Source organism: Mesocricetus auratus, unplaced genomic scaffold (genome assembly GCF_017639785.1).
Source record: "Mesocricetus auratus isolate SY011 unplaced genomic scaffold, BCM_Maur_2.0 Super-Scaffold_100013, whole genome shotgun sequence".
In the NCBI taxonomy this organism is placed as follows: domain Eukaryota; kingdom Metazoa; phylum Chordata; class Mammalia; order Rodentia; family Cricetidae; genus Mesocricetus; species Mesocricetus auratus.
In genome coordinates this window covers 65,254,751-65,276,656 of record NW_024429196.1, presented here as the reverse complement: position 1 = coordinate 65,276,656, position 21,906 = coordinate 65,254,751, and positions in this window count along the sequence as shown.

Genomic DNA, 21,906 nt, shown 5'->3' with positions numbered 1-21,906 from the left:
AACCTGATAATTAAAACATTGCATCACAGTGGGTGTGCTTGTTCATGCACACAGAAGCCAGATGAGAGCATCACATGTGTGTTCTGCCCTATCAGTCTCCACCTTGTTCCTTTGAGATAGGGTCTCCCACTGAACCTGCAGCTAGGCGAGTATTCAGCACGTCCCAGGAAAACTCTGGTCTCTTCCTCCTGTGGTGCTAGAGTTGCAGGGACGTACTGCCTATCCAGCTTTTTATGTGTGTGTTGGGGATTCAAACTCACATCCTTATGCGTGCACAGCAAGCACTCTTACCTACTAGGTCATTGCCCCAGCCCCCAAACTTCTCATTATTGTTGTTAAGGTCAGACAATCTTATAAGCAATTTGCTAAATAAGGCAGAAGAAAGATTTGTTTTCTAAAGTCAAGAGAATACAACATGGCAATATTAATATCAAAACATAAAACTCAGCTTTCTTTTGTTATAGAAATCAATATCTTCCTTGTAGAACATTTAGAAAGTCTGAATATATTTAAAGAAAATAAGAGCTATGCCCAGTCTTCACACAGATGTGGGGTTGGAGAGGTCCCTTGGTCCTGCCTCAACGAGATGATGGGACAGACTTAGTAGACTTCCTATGGAAGGCCTTACCCTCTCCATGGAGCAGATGGGAGGAGGAGGGAGTGGGGGGAGTGGGAGGAAAGGAAGGAGGGGGACTGGGATTGGAATGTAAAAAATAAATTAATAAAAAATAAACACTTGTTTTTCATTTAAAAAAAGAAAATAAGAATTGTACCTAATTTCATAGACTAGGTCCCTAAGCTACTTAATGGGTCTTCAGCGTTTATACCTATGACTGAGATATAACTTAGGCTTCTCTGAGAGTTTGGATCACTGAGTGACTTTTATGGAGGACGTCTCTCTATTTCCAATCTGCCTAATCTTATTTGAATATGTAATATGAAAGGGAGAAACATACGTGTGTGTGTGTGTGTGTGTGTGTGCAGTGCTCATGCACATGCCAAGCTGCCGAGACATTGAAATTATTCTCACTATAAACTAGCCTATCCTCCAATTAACACAAGTGTTTTCTGGAATGCACAGTCCTCTTTTGAGAACTTGACTTTCTGTTACATAATAATTATTTCTGACATGTACTTAGCTGTGTTCTGGGTAAATGTTCCCCAAAGGCCCATGTGTCAAAGGCTTGGTCATCAGCCTGTGGTGCTACTGGGAGGTGGGAGGACCTGTAAGAGGTGGGGCTTTGTGGAGGAACTGAAGTCATTGGGGGTATGCCTTTGAGGTGTCAATACTGGTATTCCAGCGCCTTCTTCCTCATCCTTTTTGCTTTTCAGCCACCATGTCATCCCCTCACATCATGATGGACCATGCTGCTCCAGGCTCAAAAGCAATGGGACCAAGTAACCATAGACTGGCCTCTCCAAAACCGTGAGCCAAAGTGAGTCTTTCCTCCTTATAAGGGGATTATATTGCATTTGTTGCAGTCATGGAAAGCTGGTTAAAACATGTTATATGCTTTACTTAGTCATTTCTGTATTAGTGGACATTTATTTCTTCCACACATTCTTTTTTGTTTAAAAAGAGTAAAACAGTGGAAAACCTCGCTTGTCTGACATGTTCTCATTAGGAACTTTTGAAAGAAACAAAGTTGCTAAGTGGGGAAACGGGGATGTATTCAAGGCTGTGGGTATGAATTGACAAACTTCCTGCAGAGACACCCTTCTAGTGCTTCCCGAGGCCACCCGACATGAGTGCACACTTGGATGTTCTGTTATCAAAGCCAGGTCATTCATATATATATATATATATATATATATATATATATATATATATATATATATGTATATATATATATTTCAGCATATATCCATATTTTCTGATTTATAGGAAGGGATGCCATTTATCTGAACAATAATAAAGATGAATTTCTTTACATGTTCTTTTGTCTATTTGTGTGTCTTATGAATGTATAAATCATGATCTGACTAGCTAGGGCAATTTTTTACTTTCCTATTGACTTGTAAGTCTTAGGATTCTAGTTGAAACATTTTGGTGTGGTGTGGTGTGTGTGTGTGTGTGTTTGTGTGTGTGTGTTGCTGGGGAAGGAACCCATGGCCTTGTAGCTAGTGCTCTACCACTGAGTTTTATTCCTAGAAAACACTTGCTGTTGATAGAGTTTTAGAGAGAAAAGTAGGATGAGTTTGTATGAAACAGATATTCCCTAGTGACAGTCAATTGTATCTTTGAGAATGTTAGCCTCTAAATTTAGAGGTAAGATATAACACATTTTCAAATGTCCCGTCCCTTTCTTTAAAGCTAAAGCTTTATAACCCCATTCATGGGCATGCCTAGTGGTGCTCCTGTCCGCCATCTTTATCATCCTACTGAGTACTTTCAGAGGTGTTTTTGTTGCTAACTTTACCATGCATACTGACCATACCCAAAGGTATTCTTAGCTGCGCTATAAGGTCAGTGTGCCCAGAAGTGGACCTGTCTTCCATTTTAAATTTTCAAGTATGTGCCCCATGATCTTGAACTAAGCACGCTGAAAGGTGTGTTCACAGTCTTTCCTTGTTGAACTATGACTTTAAATTGAGCATGCTCAAGGATGTACTCAGAAATGTTTTCCAATGCAAATCTAGTGTTTTCCATACTCTACCTGGGTAACACTCCCTTGCTTCCTTATTGTTCTGGAAATATCTTTCATCTTCTGTTCCCATGCTAGTGCAGTAGAAAGAGTGATTCCTGCAGCTTCAAGTCACAGTTCTCCCATGCATAGACCTTAGCCCTGGCTTGATGCATGTTCCAGAATAGGGCAAAGACTCTCCCTCAATAGACTTGGCAAGTGAGTTAGCTAAGGTGAATGGGAGAATGGAAGGTAAACAGATTGACAGAAAATGCACAAAAATTCATTAACATGTGCATATGTGCATCAGAACAACACAAAATGTAAAACTAAAGGAAGGATCAGATAGTTGAGTCTTACAAACCCTCCTCTCGGGGAAAACAGAAGCGAGGATGGCCTGTAGGACTTTTAGAGGGCTGAGTAAACCTGGAGACAGACAGTGGCCTGGGACAAAGTTTCTTTGGGCAGGCACTAGGTGTGATGACTGACTTTCAGTGTTCTCCCTGATGTAAGGTTAATCTTCCCTTCTAATAAATCTCTCAGCAGGAAGATTGAGTCCCACTGTGCTCCTTTTTGGCAGAAGCAAACTTTAGGTTATAAGAGAACCTCAGAGAAAGCCCGTCTTTGTATTTGGGGTTTGGGTGAGGAGAGTGGTGAGGGAGTGATGGGGAAGGAGAGACCTTGACCCCGAGGCAGCTTCTCACACCTTCCCAGTTCCGTGAGTTCAAAGTGCTCAGCGTGCACATTTGGACCTTCCCGTTCTTAGCTCCCATAGTTTCGACAACAATCTGGTATGTCTCAGCAGAGGCATATGTGATTCGGGGCACTCTCATGGGACAGGTCTCTGGAGATGTGGAGCTTGTGTCTCGTGGAGAAATAAGGAATGATCATGAGTCACTGCTATACGTTATGAGACAGGAAAGAACAAGCCATGAAGGAGAACCACAGATTGGGTACGATGGCGCTCAGAGAAGGAAGTGATCAGGTCACATGTGAGCAAACAGAGGCGGAGGCATCTGATCCAGCCACGAATGATGGGTAGGAATCGCCTATTCTGAGACACAGTAACCATGTGACTCACTGACTAAAATTCAAAGTTAACTGGGCACCCTGTATTTGTTACATCTGGCTACTTGGGTATGGTGAAAGAAAGTGTGGCATACTCTGGGTGGTCCATGGCTTTCGACCCCTGCACCATGGACAAGGCAAAGCTGCTGGGGAGCTGGAGGAGGTCTCCAAGAGGGAAGGAGCCAGGGCTGGCTCTTGCTGGAAACTCTAAGAGTTACATGTTTAGAGACAGTATGTGGATTAATTAGGTCACACAGCAAAGTTAGTTAGGTACGTGTAGGTGATTGTTGTAACACTCTTTTAGCTGCAGTCACTGGTAAATTTGCCTTCAGATCTGAGAACCACCATTTGGACGGTGCACTTAGATCCTGAAGAGGGTTTAAGAATCTGTTTATCATCCGTGAGTCTGATTTTGAATACATTGTGTGTAGATGCTTTTTGGAATTCTTTCCACTCTTGTTAACTTTCTATTTTTCATTACACACTGCATGGCCTATGAGCTTTATGCTTACAAATCTGGGCCTCAAGCTCCCCAACTTCACCGTCTGCATTCAATTACTCGGTAATAAAGGGAGGAACAGGTGTGTTCAGCTTCCTTATTCAAAGCCTGGGATCCCTGGAGGGCCCCTGCTTTTGTTTTATGGAACTCCACAGCTTCATCTTTCTCAAATGTTTCATGAGTGTTGTAGGATTTGCATTACTCGATGCAGAAGGGCAGGGACTTGGCTTTGTTTCATGTTCTCAGGTATTCAGTTCCAAGGCTAGTGAAGTTGCTGCTATTTGCTATTCCATAAATACTTGATAGACTGAGTAACTCATTGTGGGAGCTGGGTGGGAGCTCTGCTTCTCTGAGCCGCACAGGTTCCATATGTGGGATGTTTGCATTGGATATCTGAATTTTTACATGTATTTCTCATCTACTGTGAAATGTCAATTAACAAATAGGTACTGAGTATGCTGTAGGTGCCAGGCCTGAGTCCTGGGATACAATGATAGACAGTTTCTGGCTTCACAGAACTTGTAGTCAAATGTGGGAAGAGAGATCTATATAATTAAGCTACCATAGCATCCAGCCATGATGGAGGATTGGATAAATTAGAGGAAGAAAGAAGCTGTACAGGGCAGAAACACAGGAGTAGCCTTGGCAGAATAAGCATGTAGCATTCTTCAAACCGACACTTCTGAAATAGATGTTCAACATATAGTCCATTTAGACACAAAGCATTCTCTACTGAAAAAAAACTTCACACCTTTTCTTCTTGTCTAAACAAAGAATTTAATGATAGACACCAATATATAGAACAGATTAATGATATGTTATTGGAATTTTTGAAACCAGTTGATTTAGAAGAAGACATATTAAAATGATTGAGATTTGTATGATACTATCACCCACCTCTCTGTGCATCTTCTTGTGCAATAGACCTGTTCCTGAGATAGGACGTAAATGGGTGTGGCCATTTTGGGTATCTGGTCACCAGGGCTACCCTCAACTCTGGCAAAGTAGATATGGTTGTCATCAGTGACCACTTAATTGATCTCAACTGCATGATCTGTATGTTCCATTATCATTCTACCCACCACAAGTTCCATGGTACAAGACTGAGAAGCTTGTCATCAATGGGAAGGCTGTCTCCATCTTCCAGAATTGAGATTCCCACTAGTATCAAGCTGGTTCAGAGTATGTTGTGGATTCCTCTGGTGTCTTCACCACCATGGAACAGGCCAAGGCCCTAGTGCTTAAAGGGTTTTCACCTCTGCTCTTCTGCTGATATCCCCATGTTTGTAATAGCTATGAACTATGAGAAGTACAACTCACTAAAGATTGTCTGCAATGTCTCATGCACCACCTACTGTTTAGCTCCCTGGCCAAGGTTACCCATGACAACTTCAGCATCATCAAGGGACTTATGACCACAGTACATGCCTTCAGTGCCACCCAGAAGACTGTAGGTGCCTCTTTGGGAAATTGTGGTGTGGTGGCTGTGGGGATGCCAGATCATCATACCCTCATCCTTTGGTGTTGCCAAGGCTATGGGAGAGATTATTCCAGAGCTGAATCCCATTGTCACAACCTTCTGTGTTCCCATCCCAATACATCTGTCATGGAACTCACTTGCTGCCTGGAGAGAGGTGCCAAATATAATTACATCAAGAAGGTGGTGAAGTAGGCATTGAAGGAACCCCTAATAGGCATTCTGGGTTATACCAAGGACAAGGTTGTCTCTGTTGGCCTTAACAGAAACACACACTCTTCTACTTTTGATACTGAGGCTGGCACTACCCTCAATGACTACTTTGTCAATCTCATTTCCTAGTATGACAACAAATATAGGTATGGCAATAGGATGGTGGGTCTCATGGTCCATGTGGCCTTTGAGAAGTAAGAAGCTTGGGAATGGCATTCCAGTAACATGAGAGGAATAGAGGGGTCTTGGGCTACTTGGGAGGCAGAAAGAAGCAGGTCCTTTGAGCCTTCTAGCCAGCCAACCTAACCAAACTAGCAAGCTTGTAGGTCCCAGTATGAGAGACCTTGTAACAAAAATTAGAGTTTATAGCTCCTGAGCATTGATCCCCAAGATTGGGTTCTGATCTCTGCCCTCTTACTAGAGCAATAACCCAAGGCTGTGACACTTGCTGTACTATTGGTATTATTTAGAGCCACTAAGAAATATCAGTTTCAATCAATATTGTTCTTTATGAAACATTCCTAATTCTTAATTCATTAAGTCTCACTTTTGGGAGGGAAGTGCTGTACTGGAGTTGGAGCTCAGGGCCTTATGCATGCTAGGCAAGTGCTCTACCACTGTGCTACATTACCTGTTCAGGCTCAACTCTTGAGTACATATCTGTTTAATATTTTGAATGATGAAATAAGAACTGTGAATAAGCATTGTGACTCCACATTGAAATATAATAGCTGTAAGTAATTGTGTGGTTGTTTAGGTTACTAGCTAAACTAGCAACCTCATCACAGAACAATACATTTTAACTTGAAAGGAACCTTATTTTCTAAGGTTGCTGTAGCAAATTATCACAGCCTATGTCACTAAACAGAAATATATTTTCCCCTGATTCTCTGGAAGACCAAAGTCTAGACTTAGGGACTGACAGAATTGTGCTCTCTTTTTTGAGATTTTTTTTGGGAAATATGTTCCTTGTTTCTTTTATAGCTTCTAGTGGTGGCTTTAGTGGCCTTTGGCTGGTGGTCACATTACTCTGGTTGTTGTCCCTTTCTGTATAAGACCTTCTAGTCTTTGTATCTCTGTATCTTCTCTTCTACCTTTTTGGATCTCCCTCTGTCTCTCTCTTATAAGGGACTTATCACTGGATATAGAACTGCCTGGGTTGCCCAGAATAAGCCCACTGTCCTTAAGAAACTTAGTTTCCACCCTTTCTATAATTGGAAACATTCACAGGTTCTCAGTGAATATATCTTTAGGGTAGAGATGTGGTGGTGGTATGCTGTTTCTACTTATCACATGACTGACGGATGAACTATGGTTATTCAGACTTGGATATTTGCCAAAAAGTTTCTTGGAAATGAACAAAGAAAGCTTATCAGTTCAAGGAAAACAACTGACATTTTGGTTACTTAAACAATTCTAGCTTTCAAATACAACAAGTTCTGGGAAAAGTGTTCACTACCATAAGCTTGACAGTTTCTCAATGCCTGAAGACTCTCCTAATGGGATTGTGGGTGAGATGGATATATGGTGTTTTTAATACACACACACACACACACACACACACACACACATATATATATTCTGTAATCAATGAGTCAACATTTAGAAATTCTGCATAACTCAGTGGATCAATATTCTCTAAATGGTTTAGTGCTCGATGCTATAAAATCCTAAGTAGGTAAAAATCCATTCCAAGTGCACAATAAATCAATGTATTTTTATGTAATAAAGTATGAAAAGTTTATTGGTAAGATTTCAGATTCTGTATTTTGGGTTAGATTTTAAGAAACTATCACTTTTAGGGTGCTGGAAGGATGGCTCAGTTGCTGCTCTTGCAGAAGACTGGGGCTTAGTTTCCAGCACCCACATAGACTCTTACAACTGTCCATAACTTCAATTCCAGGGATCCAATGCCCTCTTCTGGTCTCTGTGGACATTGCACAAATGTGGCAGGAAGACTCAGAGGGAAAACATTCAGGCATGAAGGAGTAAGGGCCAGGCATAGGACATTTGAAACTCTCTTTTTTTTTTAGATTAGAGGGTAATCCCTTTAATGGCTTCTCCTTCCAATCCATTTTGAATTATATGGACAAAGTGTGTTAAATTCACATGTATTGGACAACTTCTTGGATCAGGCAAGACAAGAATTCCTCAGAATAATCAGCAAATTTAATCCTTGATTACAAAGTAGTATTTACGTTAGAATTCAGAGCAAATGCTGTTATGGGATGGAAGACACAGGTGTATTCATTAAAGGAGGAAGGAGTTTCTGGTGAAGAATGTAGATGTAGGGATGGTGAGATGACTCACTGATTAAGGACAGGCATCTGTCACCAAGCCTGATGACCTAAGTTTGATCCCTGGACCCTACATGATAAAAGAAGAGAATAGCCTCCCACAAGGTGCCCTCTAATCTCCACATGTGTTCTGTGGTACACATGTGAAACCCTCCCTTGAAACACACACACACACACACACACAAAAACAAACAAATGTTTCTTGTAAAATTATGTATGTAAAAATAATTCAGATGTACTGAAGGAAAGTTAGGATGCATGGGCTTGGACTAGGTACATGATTACCATGCAGAGGGGATGTGACTGTTGTCACAAGGTATTTGTTATTCTGTGTTCTTTGATTTTTCATCAGAACCTCCTTGCTGACTCAGTTCTCTATCCTGTGAGATGCTTGTCCACCCTTGATATCCTCCCTTCACTCCTGTGTCCTTACTGCATCCTGGTTCTTTTTATTTTTCGTTTTCTTGAGATATATTCTCACATAGCCCAGGCTGGCCTCAGATTTCCTATATAGCAGAAGATGGCCTTGAACCCCTGATCCTCTGGCCTCTACTTCCCAAGTGCTGGGACTACAGGCATGTACTACCATGCCTAGTTACCTTTTGTTTTTTGACATCTGTTGTGGAATATTAGTTTAAGATGTGTTACATTCGTTTATGTTGTGGAATATTTTTTTAATGATGCAAGGATGTGTTGCATTCTTTTATGTTGCATTTGTGAAGATGTGTTACTTTGCCTGCCTGGTCTAATAAAGAGCTGAAAGGCCAATAGCTAGGCAGGAGAAAGGATAGTCAGGGATGGCAGACAGAAAGAATAAATAGGAGGAGAAATTTAGGAAGACAAGGGTGCAGCAAGCAAAGGAGAAGAGGACACCAGAGGCCAGCCACACAGCCACACAGCCAGTCACAAAGAAAGAAGGGAAGAAAGATATACAGAATAAAGAAAGGTAAAAAGCCCAGAGGCAAAGTGTAGTTAAAGAGAAATGGAATAGTTTAACTAAGAAAAGCTGATTAGAAACTGTTGGCTTTACGGACGCTGTAACGATACGCGACACACAATTACTGAAAATAAGGCTAAGTATTTTATATAGAAAATTACTCACAAGATACCAAACCCCGAGAAGCCCAGCAGATCTCAGCTAGCGACTGGACCAGAAGCCGAACTCCAGGAAAAGAGAGCGAGACTTCCTGTGCGCTGTCTTTTATGCCTTCCCCCCGTAACGCCCCTAGCCATGCCCAAAAGTGGGCTTGGCTAGTGACGTAGTTCCGCCTACGTACGTATACGTCTTTACGTCCAGCCGTATATGTCTTTAGTTCTGCCTAAAGTGGGTGTGGTTAGCGGTGTGGTAAACCGCCCTTTTATTACCTCATCTGTATGCGCCTCTAGTAAGTCACATGTTTAATGGCGGCATAGACTTAGTAAGTCACATGTTTAATGGCGGCATCAGACTTCCTCCTACAATTCCCCTTTTAGTCTAAAAAAGGACAACTAACTTGTGTCCATGAACAAAATGTATCAAACATCTATTCTATCTAAACCTAAACTTATCTTAAAGAAACACCCAAATATGAACACCTCCTTCCAATCCCAACTCTAAAATAATGGAAAACTAACACTAACAGGTGTAAACTTATAATATCAATAGTAGGGAGAGGGGGCGTGGAATTCTCAAAACTACTTCCTGCTGAGATGGGATGATGATAATCTCATGGGGACCTGTGAAAAGAAAATGTTAGTATAACAAAATCTGAGTAGATCAGACAGTCTCAGTATGGCAGGAGATGCTTGATTGAAGTTCCTGACTGAGGTTCTAGTGTTGATTGAAGCTCTTATCTTGAAGCTCTGGTCAGATTGTAGAAGATGTGCTATTTCTGTTCCTTGGTCTGGAGTTGTGTCGAGTGATGTAGTTTCAAGCCAGTTTCAGGATAGTGCTTGTCAGGTGGAGTCAATGATGTGGGGCAATTCAGATGCCTCCAGTCGAATCAGGTGAAGTCAAGGAAGTGGATCCTCATTCTCTTTCGGAAGCAGTTGAAGATTGCTGTCAGGAAATCCCTTGTTCTCTGGAAAACTCGAACATTACCGTTAACAAAGAAATATTTTAACTTTCATATGTAAGCATACAGAAGAGGTGACAATAGGGAAGATGGAAAACCTGGAGGAAATTAGACTGTTCAGAAAAAGAAATCCATAGATAACAGTCCCTCATTTTATTTCTTCTGTCTTATATCAATGGCTCTTTGATATAATACAGAAATTCTGAATTGTATTTAAATAACATGCTTGGGTTTAGAGTAGGAGAGCCAATCCAACTCCAAAGCCAGTTTCAGTTAAATGAATGGGAACTGAGGTATGTGAAGAAATAAAGATAAAGGTGTACTATGAAAAAGCAATATAGAGAGATTTAGACTTTGATACCACACAGTGTGTGTTTGATGGTCCTCAGGGTAGCTATTCATTCTTCTACAGGAATCCATGTGTCCAGTATTCTTTGCTGAGTTTACCTGTGAGGACAAAAACAAAGCACTTCTCTTTCCTTTTAGGAGGTCACTTTACCCATTGTGGACTATGAATTTGTAGATGGGCTGTTATCTTCCTCCTCCTGAGATGTTTTCTGTTCTGATCGAATTTTAATTAATTTTGATGGAACCCAAACCTTTTCTTCTCCTGTGGAAACAAAAGCATAACCCCTTCCCCAACGTAACACATATCCTGGTTTCCAGACTGAGGTCATAACATCCTTAAAATACACCGGTTGGTTCAGTTCAGAAGTCTTCTCTGTAGTCCAGTGTCTTTCTGCTGCAGTTTGTCCTTTTTCATCAGCATTAAGAAAATTCAACGTTAGTAAAGCATTGTGCAACCTGTGTCTAGGTGTCTTTGTTTTCCCTGGCTGTTTATGAAGCATCTCTTTTAAGGTTCGGTTAGACCTTTCAATTATTGCTTGTCCTGTGGGATTGTAAGGTATACCAGTTACATGTTTTATATTATAATATTTGAAGAATTGTTCCAATTTACTGGAGACATATGCTGGACCATTGTCAGTTTTTATTGTTTTAGGTATACCCATAACAGCCATTACCTCTAAGAGGTGTGTAATAACAGAGTCAGCTTTTTCAGAGCTGAGTGCAGTAGCCCATTGGAAGCCTGAGTACGTGTCTATAGTATGGTGTATATATTTCAAACTGCCAAATTCTGGGAAGTGAAATACATCCATTTGCAAAAGTTCATTTCTGTGAACACCTTTAGGATTACAACCTGCTGGTAATGGAGTTTGAGTGTACAATGAGCAACTGGGACAATTTCTTACTATTTCTTTGGCTTGTTGCCAGGTGATAGAAAAATCCTTCTTTAAACCTTTGCTGTTAACATGGTGTTTCTTATGAAATTCTGAAGCTTCCAACACATTACCTACTAATAAACGATCAATTTCATCATTGCCTTGTGCCAGAGGACCTGGCAGACCTGTATGGGATCTGATGTGTGTTATATATATAGGATGAGTCCTGTTTCTGATGATTTCCTGCAATTGTAAAAACAATGAGGTTAATTCTGTATTATCAGGAACAAATTCTGCAGTCTCAATGTGCAGGACAACTCTTTCTGCATACTGAGAATCCGTGACTATATTGAGAGGCTCTGTAAAGTCTTTAAGTACCATCAGAATGGCATATAACTCTGCCTTTTGTACGGAGTTGTAAGGGCTTTGAACTACTTTACTTATATTTCCTGATTTATACCCTGCTTTACCTGATTTGTTTGCATCCGTGTAGAAGGTAAGAACTCCAGAAATAGGTGTTTGCCTCACGATACGTGGAAGAATCCAAATTGTTTTCTTTATGAATTTGATTCTCTCTGTTTTGGGATAGTTATTACTAATACTTCCCAAAAAGTCACTGCAAGCTATTTGCCAATACTCATTATCCTTCCATAAGGAGGAAATTTCCTCATTCGTTAACGGTACAATAATTTCAGCTGGGTCTTTCCCAGTCAGTTGACGAAGCCTTAATTTACCTTTTAATATCAAATCAGATATCTTTTCTATATATGTTTTCAATTTTTTATTTTGTTTATGTGGCAGAAATACCCATTCTAGAATGATGTCGTCCCTCTGCATTAATATTCCTGAGGGGTATTCTCTAGATGGTAAAATAACCAGAATACAGTCCAGATTTGGATCCACACGGTCCACATGTGCTTCTAATATTCTCTTTTCTACCCATTCTAATTCTTTTTCAGCCTCAGCTGATAGTACTCGTGGGCTGTTTAGGTCTTTATCTCCTTTTAAAGCCATTTTCAGGTGTTTTAAATCATGCCCTTCTACACCAATAATCGTCTGTAATTGAGAGATTTCTCCTAATAGTTTTTGAAGATCATTAAGAGTCCGGTAACGATCTCTTCTGATCTGTACTTTCTGTGGTCTAATTTTCTGAGCATCTATTTTATAACCTAAATAGTTAATAGAATCTCCTCTTTGTATTTTTTCTGGAGCAATTTGTAATCCCCAGCGAGGCAAAATTTCCTTTACTGCCTCAAACATCTTTTCCAAAGTATCCTTATTTGAATCAGACAATAATATGTCATCCATATAATGATATATTAACGAATGTGGAAATTTTTTACGAATTATTTCTAGAGGTTTATTCACAAAATATTGACACAAAGTTGGACTGTTTAACATACCTTGAGGTAGTACCTTCCACTGGAATCTCTGTACCGGACGGGAATTATTATAGGTAGGTACTGTGAAGGCAAACTTTTCTCTGTCGTTTTCTTGTAACGGTATGGTGAAGAAACAATCTTTTAAGTCTATAACTATAATTGGCCAATCCTTAGGAATTAGAGAAGGTAACGGCATCCCAGGTTGTAGAGACCCCATAGGCTGAATTACCTTGTTGATGGCTCTAAGATCAGTAACCATTCTCCACTTACCAGACTTCTTCTTGACAACAAAAACAGGCGAATTCCACGCACTAGTTGATTCCTCAATGTGTCCAGCATCTAGCTGTTCCTGAACTAACTTCTCCAAAGCCTCTAACTTCTCAGATGTCATAGGCCATTGACCCACCCAGACGGGTTCATCTGTCAGCCATTTTAATGGTAGAGCTTTTGGTTGCTCTGTAGGTTTGGCACTAGCATCTTGCTTCTGCACAGCCTGTACGTTTGGCATCTGTTTTCTGTACTGTCTTACTATATTCTTACTACCACTAAGAGCTTGTCTATAATTCCTAGCTGATACAGGAGGAATTTTAATCTGCGTATTCCATTGCTGGAGTAGATCACGACCCCAGAGGTTTATAGCAATATCTGCAACGTATGGCTTTAACCTTCCTCTCTGTCCTTCTGGCCCAATAAAGTCAATCCATCTAACGCTCTGTTTAACTTCAGATAGGGTTCCGATCCCTAAGAATTGAACATTAACCTCTTTTAAAGCCCAGTTTTGTGGCCAGGACTGCTGATTAAGGATAGTGACGTCACTTCCGGTGTCCAGTAATCCGTAAATCACCCTATTATTTACCTTAACCGGAAGTTTGGGTCTATGATATTGTATAGAAGTTTGCCAAAATATATGTTTTGTATCTCCTCCTGATGTAATTGATTCATCCTCTGGAGCTAATGTATTATCCAGTGCTGTATTATTTACAATGGGCAGTGGATCTTCTAATTGTCCTGGGAGAGGCTGTCCTCCACTGTCACTGGGAATGACCGGATAATCTTCCTCTTCGGGGCTCCATGGAGCCCCGGAAGCCCGTTTCCCTGCTGTAAAGATCTACCTTGTCTGTCTATTGTGGAAAAGCATTCATCAGTCCAATGGCGCCCCTTCCCACACCTCCTGCATAGACCAGGAGGCTTAGGCCTTCTGTTTGATACATTCCTGGTAAAAGCATTATTTCTAGGAATGCGTTGTCTACAGTTCCTACTAAGATGTCCTATTCTACCACAGTTAAAGCATTTTGCATCTTTACGCCTATTTAAATTCTTTGAGATTGCCTTCCCTACCCATGCCTCTATATCATCACAGGTAGGGTATTTGGCATCCTGGTGCCTCCTCAAACCTGTAGAAATAGCTTCACCTACCCAAGCTCCTGTATCCTGACTTTTACATTCCAGGTTCGCTGTATGCAGAACCCATTCCTCCAATGGCGCTGATCTTATTTTTAATGGCCAAATTACCTGCCTGCATTGAAGATTCGCGTTCTCATACGCCAAAGATTCTATAAGAAGACGCCTGGATTCTGGGTTCGCTACCTGTACCTCTACTGCTCTGGATAATCTCTCTAAAAATTCAGTGAACCTTTCCCTTGGGCCCTGTAATACCTTGGTGTAGGGTTGCATTATCTCTCCTGTTTCACAAACCTTATCCAAGGCATTTAAAGCAGCTGTATGGCACAAAGACAACATGTGCTCATCATATGCAGATTGAACCTGCGTGTCAGCGTAAGGACCCTCCCCAAGAATCTTGTCTTGGGGTACTTCATGACCGTTCTGCAATTCCTGAATCTCAATTGCTTTTGCTTCTTGCCTCCACAAAGCTCTCCATTGAATTTGGCAAGAATTTTCGAGTACTGCAGAGGCTAATTGGGCCCAGTCTTTTGGGGTTACTTTATTTACAGTAGCCCATGAGGTTAGGAGCTCTCTGACAAAGGGAGAATGAAGACCATACATGACAATGGCCTCCTTAATATTTTTTAGATCCTTCATCTGTATAGGCTCCCAGTGATAAGCAATGGGACCATTTGATTGTTTTTTCGTTGCTGGTTTTTCTGATACAGATACTGGAAAAACCATAGGGGAACGCATAGCAACCTTAGGGAAATCATTCCGGCATTTGAGAAGCTTTGGGAAACTCCTGTCCTGACCTGTTGCCTGTATTTCTGATTCTGAAGTATCATATTGAGCGTCTTCTAAATCCTGCAGTCTATTCATCATTGTTTCTCTGAGCTCTTGAAGTTCTTGGGACAAATGATTTTCTAAGGATGTCATGGAATCTTTCATTTTTTTACATTCATCATTTACATGTGATTCCAAATTTCTAATATTCTCATCCTTAGCAAGTACCTCAATAGCATGTAAACTGCCTTCAACAAATGATATTCTATCAGTTAGTTTACCATTGCTCTCAGACATGGAACAATTCTTTTCTGCTAGCATTTCAATTTTATGTTCCAGTCTTTGTAATTTGCTAGTGAAATCATCAAACATGGAACCGTGTTTGTCGTTAAATGTTTCCACATTATGTTCCAATTTTTCAATTCTATCTATGGAACACATTTTTCCTGAAAATAATTCAATTTTGTGTTCCGTCTCTTTAAACCTGTTCGTCAGACCTACATTATCATTTTTAATATCCTGAATATTTTCTACCAACCCTTTCTTACTCTCCTGCAATGAATTTTGCATTTCCTGAATCCTTTGTATTAAGATTTCAAAACTATCCTGCGATGACTGCATGACCTGTATAAGTTTATTCCTATTTTTGAGCCATTTCATTAACAAAATTATATTGATTATGAAGCTAATAATCACCATCATGGGTAGGAAGCACCTTTCAGGTAGGTCCTCAACCCTTTCTAAAATCCCATCCCTACAAAAAACAAGAAAATTCTTAACATCCTGCATCATAGTGTTAGCTGTTGACATTGTATAAAGCAGTTACGTTTGTTACCAATGGAGTAATTCAGGCCAAAATCAACAGGCTGCCAGCGAAAGAGCACGTGGCCGGAGTCAGCTGGCCGCCAGTAAAACAGCACGTGGCCGCGAGAGAAACCTTGGAATTCCGCCTAACCTTACCGGCAGGTAGAAGGTGCTGGTTCCTGGCGGCAGGAATCGTGCCTTGCCGAGCGAAGTGGTGAGGAACTTAGCGAAAGGAGAGTCCACGTGTGCCTGGTCAGGCCGAGAGAAGCGCCTGGGTCCCGATTCCAATCCCGCTCCGACACCAAACTGTTGGCTTTACGGACGCTGTAACGATACGCGACACACAATTACTGAAAATAAGGCTAAGTATTTTATATAGAAAATTACTCACAAGATACCAAACCCCGAGAAGCCCAGCAGATCTCAGCTAGCGACTGGACCAGAAGCCGAACTCCAGGAAAAGAGAGCGAGACTTCCTGTGCGCTGTCTTTTATGCCTTCCCCCGTAACGCCCCTAGCCATGCCCAAAAGTGGGCTTGGCTAGTGACGTAGTTCCGCCTACGTACGTATACGTCTTTACGTCCAGCCGTATACGTCTTTAGTTCTGCCTAAAGTGGGTGTGGTTAGCGGTGTGGTAAACCGCCCTTTTATTACCTCATCTGTATGCGCCTCTAGTAAGTCACATGTTTAATGGCGGCATAGACTTAGTAAGTCACATGTTTAATGGCGGCATCAGACTTCCTCCTACAAGAAACAAGCCAAGCTAAGGCAGGGTATTCTAAGTAAGAATAAGTCCTATGTATTTATCTGGGAGCTGCTGGGTGGCGGGCCCCCAAAGAGTAAGAAACAAAAGCAAAACAAACCAAAAATGATGCCCCTAAAAATACCAGAAACAAAAAACAAACAAAAACCTATAAACATTCCTCAGAACAGTGTTTTTCTTCTTTTAAAATTCTGCTCATTTTCTTTCCCATTTATTCTTCCTAAATGACCTCAACCACTTAGTGATTTTAATTACCTAGAAGATAAATTCCCTGGGGACTGAGATTTTTATCTTCCCCATTGTTGTATTCCTCATGGTTGTTAGGAGTTTTTCAGTGAAAGAATGAGTTGCTGTTTATAGGCAGACTCCATGTTTAACCTTAGTGAAACTTGGCTCTTTAGGTCCAGTTTTATACACTATACATTTATAAACTTGATTCAAGATAAAAGAGACTTGTGTTGGGGATGAAAAGCACTGGGAACCCCTAGTTAAAGCATACCCATGTACACGCTATGCAATCCAGCCTTTGCTTATTTGGTTGTGTATGCCAGCCAAAAAGATCTTACACAGATCCATGAAAGAAATGAGGATGTTTGTTCTAGCATTGTTCGTGGTAAAAGGTTGGAATCAATTTAGACGTCCTTTGTTGGGAAACATCAAATGAGATGTGGCAGCTACACAAACCTAATCCTAAGAAGCAGTTGGAGTAAATACCGCAACACTGAAAACACTGTGCTGTGAAATGAGGCAAAAAACACTTGCTTATATAGTGTTGCTTCTGTAAATCAAAGGCATGCTAAGAACTGCAGAGAAATTCTCTGTGTCTTCATTTGGTTACACAGGTGAACGCATTCATGTGAAATCAGAAAGCTTTGTAATTAAAAGGTTATTTTACCTTCCTGGGTGCATGCTTTAACCTCAATTGAGGTTTATGCAGAAATGATATACCTTAGGAAATAAAAAGGCTATACAACCAACACATTAGAAAGATACTTGTGGTAGGATAAATGGAGATATAAGCAAATGAATGAATGAATCAATGAATTTACTTAAAAACTGAAAATGGGACTTTACATTTATTAAGGATGACAGTGTCCCCAGAATTGAGATGTGTGAGGTCTCTTCTATATATTTCATCTATTTGACTATGAGTTTAATGAGTTGTGGAATTATTTGCGCTCATGACATCAAATGATACATGTCATGGTTTCTCAAATATTATCTTTTCCTAAACTCTAATTCTATATGTCCTTTCTTATTGTGAAATATTTGTGCACACAGAAAAGATGTGTCTCTGCCTAAGATGCCTACTGATTGGTTTCATAAATGGTTGAATGGCCAATAGCTAAGCAGGAGAAATAGTCAGAATTTCCAGGGAGAGAGAGGAAGAGGAGGAGGAATCTAGGCATGTGAATTATGCCAGAGAGATGCCAACAAGATACAGAGGGAACTGGGCATATACAAGGCAAAACATAGATTAATATAAATAGGTTAATTTAAATGATAAGAGATAGTGGAACAAGCCTAAGCTAAGGTCAAGCTTTCATATTTAATAATAAGTCTTCAGGTCATTATGTGTGAGCTGGCAGCCCAAAGAAAAGCCAGATTATACTTTCTCTTTTTAGGCACCCATGTGTGGATGCTTTTATTTTTGTATTTTGGATGCTAGACAAATTACGAATGCTGTCTTTCTTCTGAAATTGTCTTTTCCTGATGTTGAAGCCTGTTGACTACACAGGTCCATGCATCTCAAGGTACAACATCTTAGACCAGCAGCAGCAGCATCACCTGGAAGTCTACAACATCTCAGATTTCATCCCAGACTTTCTGAACTCCAACTTCCCTTTTAATAAGATTCCAGGTGGTTCCTTTGCTCCTTAAGACTAGAGGGACACTGCTCTGTCATTTGTTTTCCTTTGTTAACCAGAGCTAGTCCATTGTCTGGAGATAAGTAGGGGCCTTTTCTGAAGATTCTAAGTGGGGTTAAAGACACACTCTATTCAGGCTTTGTATGCAGAGTCTGTTAGATGAACAAGGCTGCCAGAAGTCTAGTATCTTCTTGGGCGATGACCTTGAAGAGGCTACTCCTCGTGCTGCATTTCAATAGCACTCTGTATTAACAAAGTACTTCTCCATCAATTTATTAGTAAGTCTCTCTCACACTCTCTGCATCATCTTCCCAAGCAATAAATCGTAGGGGACTTTTCTTTGTAAAGTGTAAGTGGTTGATAAATTGTAAACAAATGGGTTGAAAAGGTAACACAGCAGAGAAGTGCTTCAATTTGCCTTCATCCATCCTCCCTGCACTACTTAAGGAGAAACAGAGTGCTCATGGCCTTGATCTGGTATGTAGAACATCTTTTTAAACAAAGACAAGGAGGGAACAGCTTTATGTTCCATTATGTAAACCATTAGTTTGATAACTTCAGGTGGGTTTGACAAGGTAGGCTGTCAATCCAGTGACATTAGCTGAAGCCCAACATTAACAAAATTCAGTAAAGGCCTTTCAGTCACTGTGCCCACGTCACTGTTGAGCTTCTTACTGAGTGCCACAGGAATTAAGCATACTTAGTTCTCAGGCATAGTTAAAGGGCTATCTTAGCATGAATTGCTTAGAAAATAAATAAAACAATTAATATGGACTCTGATTTTACTCCTGTATAAACCAATTCTCAAAACAGCATCCTCTTTGCCCAACAAAGAGAGGGAGATGGTTATAAAGTTTCTTATCCAGGGCCAGAGAGTTGGCCCAACTGCTAAAGGTGCCTTCTATCAAATCTGATGACCTGAGTTCAATCCCTGGGATCCACATGGTAGAAGGAGACAATTGTCCTCTGACTTTCACAAAAGTCCTAATGTGCATGGACGCATGTACGCACGTGCGTGCACACACACACATACACACACACACACATTTACATACAGGCAGACACAAGCAAATAAAAAAATTAAAGTTTAAAGTTCTCTGCTCAGCAGTTTTTATTCTTCAGGGATTTCCTTGAGCCTCTTTCTCTGTAATTCTATGTCAAGTCAGCATTTTTGACTTCCTGTTAGATCCTTTTAATTCAAACACCTTCCTTTTTCAGAGTCAAGTCTCCCTTCCACATTGATTCCTACCTACAGTCATAGGCCAATGAAGAACCCATGATGATCTCTCCACTCCCCAGACACAGACTACTGGAGTGACAGCCAAGCTGGGCAGTATGCACAGGTGTGTTCCACTCTCTAACAGTTTGCAGGCCTTGGCCAAGCTTCTTAGCTTCCCCTAAGGTAGGATGCATGCAATATGCAGACTTCAAAGTCAGGCTGTCAACTTCTGGGATGGTAATATTCTTAAAAATCAATGCGGGTTTGAATCCCAGAATAAGAAAACTTCCATCAAGATGAACTGCGACTTTGAGCCTAATAGGCAAACTAAGCATTGACCACTAAAATAGAAATGATCATGATATAGGCATAAGAATAAGGACTGATGTCTAAAACTAGGCATTGTGTGTGTGGATAAGGAAAGGGAGGGAGAGGATCAGACAGACAGTCTTGTGGTGAGCAGCATCCAAGGACCTGCTGACCCTGACAGGATTTCCTGACTGCCTTGCCAGTGCCCACAGGGCAAAGCAATCATTTTAAGGAAATCTATTTGAGGCTAACACTGTCATTATCCTTTTAACGATGCTACTCTAACAATCCAGTTATGGCAGCTTTAAAAATTTAAGAAATGCTCCTTTTGCAGACACAGTTAAGGCGTTTGGAAGCAGCCGGCGTTACTCCAGTGCGTAAGAGGCTCTCTTTCTCACGACATCTCCAAGAGTACATTTTTTGCAAGTGCAGTACTGTACAGTATGGTAGGCAAGCCCAACAAAGGTGCACACAAGCCAAGCAAAACCAAAAAACCAAAACCGAAACCAAAAATGACCATGAAGCGCCAAGGCAAAATGGAGCATCTTTAGGTTTCAGACAAATGTGTTACAACAGGGGAGAGTAAGTAGGAAATTGCTGTTTTCTAAGCAACAGGAGAAGGACTGACTTTGGGGACTTAATAAGAGGTTTCTCTGTATATATTGAGTCAGTGCCCTGCCCCCCATTCCTTCTCTTTCTCTGCACGGAACAACTACATTCACCTGACACCATGTGATCCAAAAGGGCTTGAAGCTCAGCTCATGGAAGTCACTTGGAATGGATGCTGAGGAAGAAAGAGTGAGTGATGGGAAAGTTAGAGGCTTGCTGCGTGTCTTCAAATCACCCGACATCCAAATGAACCTATAGAGTTCACCCCTCCTGTAACTGCATGAGATCCCAATGCCAAGTTCTTTTTGGGATTTTGCTATAGGCCTGAATGATAAGAAAGCCTAGCACCACACAAATATCCCATTTTAGATTATCAAGGGCAAAAATGAGAAGATTTTTAAAAAAGTGTTTTATTAGCATAGGTACCTTACAAGTGACTATACAACAAAATATGTCTCCCTCCTCATTCAATCATTAGCCATGTATAAATCTTAGAGAGTGGTGGTGCCCCATGAACCACACAGTCCTTAAGTCTTATGCTTCTGAAATCGTTCTAATTTGAGAGTGAAAGTCAAGATCAACTTCGTTTTATTCAGATAAAGATGAGCACATTGCAATGAGGCATGGAGGAAATCCATCATCAGAGCCATTAGTCTGAGATCATTTTAGGATACATACTGTGTTACAAAGCAATAGCTATCTCCTCTAGGTGGTTCTTTTCTACTTCTCAATGTGACCTTGAGCTAAAAAGTCTGTCATGTTCAGGCTTTTATGTCCCATAAGACTCTTGGTTCACAAGTTCACTTATTTATGGAAGTTCATGTAAAACCAGTGGGTGTCTTGTTATTGTTCTATTGCTGTTAAGGAGACTCCATGACCAAGACAACTATTAAAAAGGAAAGCATTTAGTTGGGGCTTGCTTACAGTTTCAGAGGTAGACCATTATCGTCATGGTAGGGAGCATGGTCACATGCATGACCCTGGAGCAGTGGCTGAGAGCTACATCCTGATCCACAGTCTGTAGGAAGAGAGAGTTGGGTTTAGTATGGGGTTTTCAAACTTCAAAGCTCACCCCCAGTGACACACTTCTTCCAACAAGGCCACACCCACTGATCCTTTTCAAATAGGGTCACTCCCTGATGACTAAACATTCAAATATAAGAGCCTATGTGGCCCATTCTCAAACTTCCACAGTGGGCTTATACACTCACACAGCCAGAGTTATGGATGGAAGTCTGTCTTAATCAGTGTTCTATTGCAGTGAAGAGACACCCTAACCGTGGCTACTCTTATAAAGGGAAACATTTAATTGGGACTTGTTACAGTTCCAGA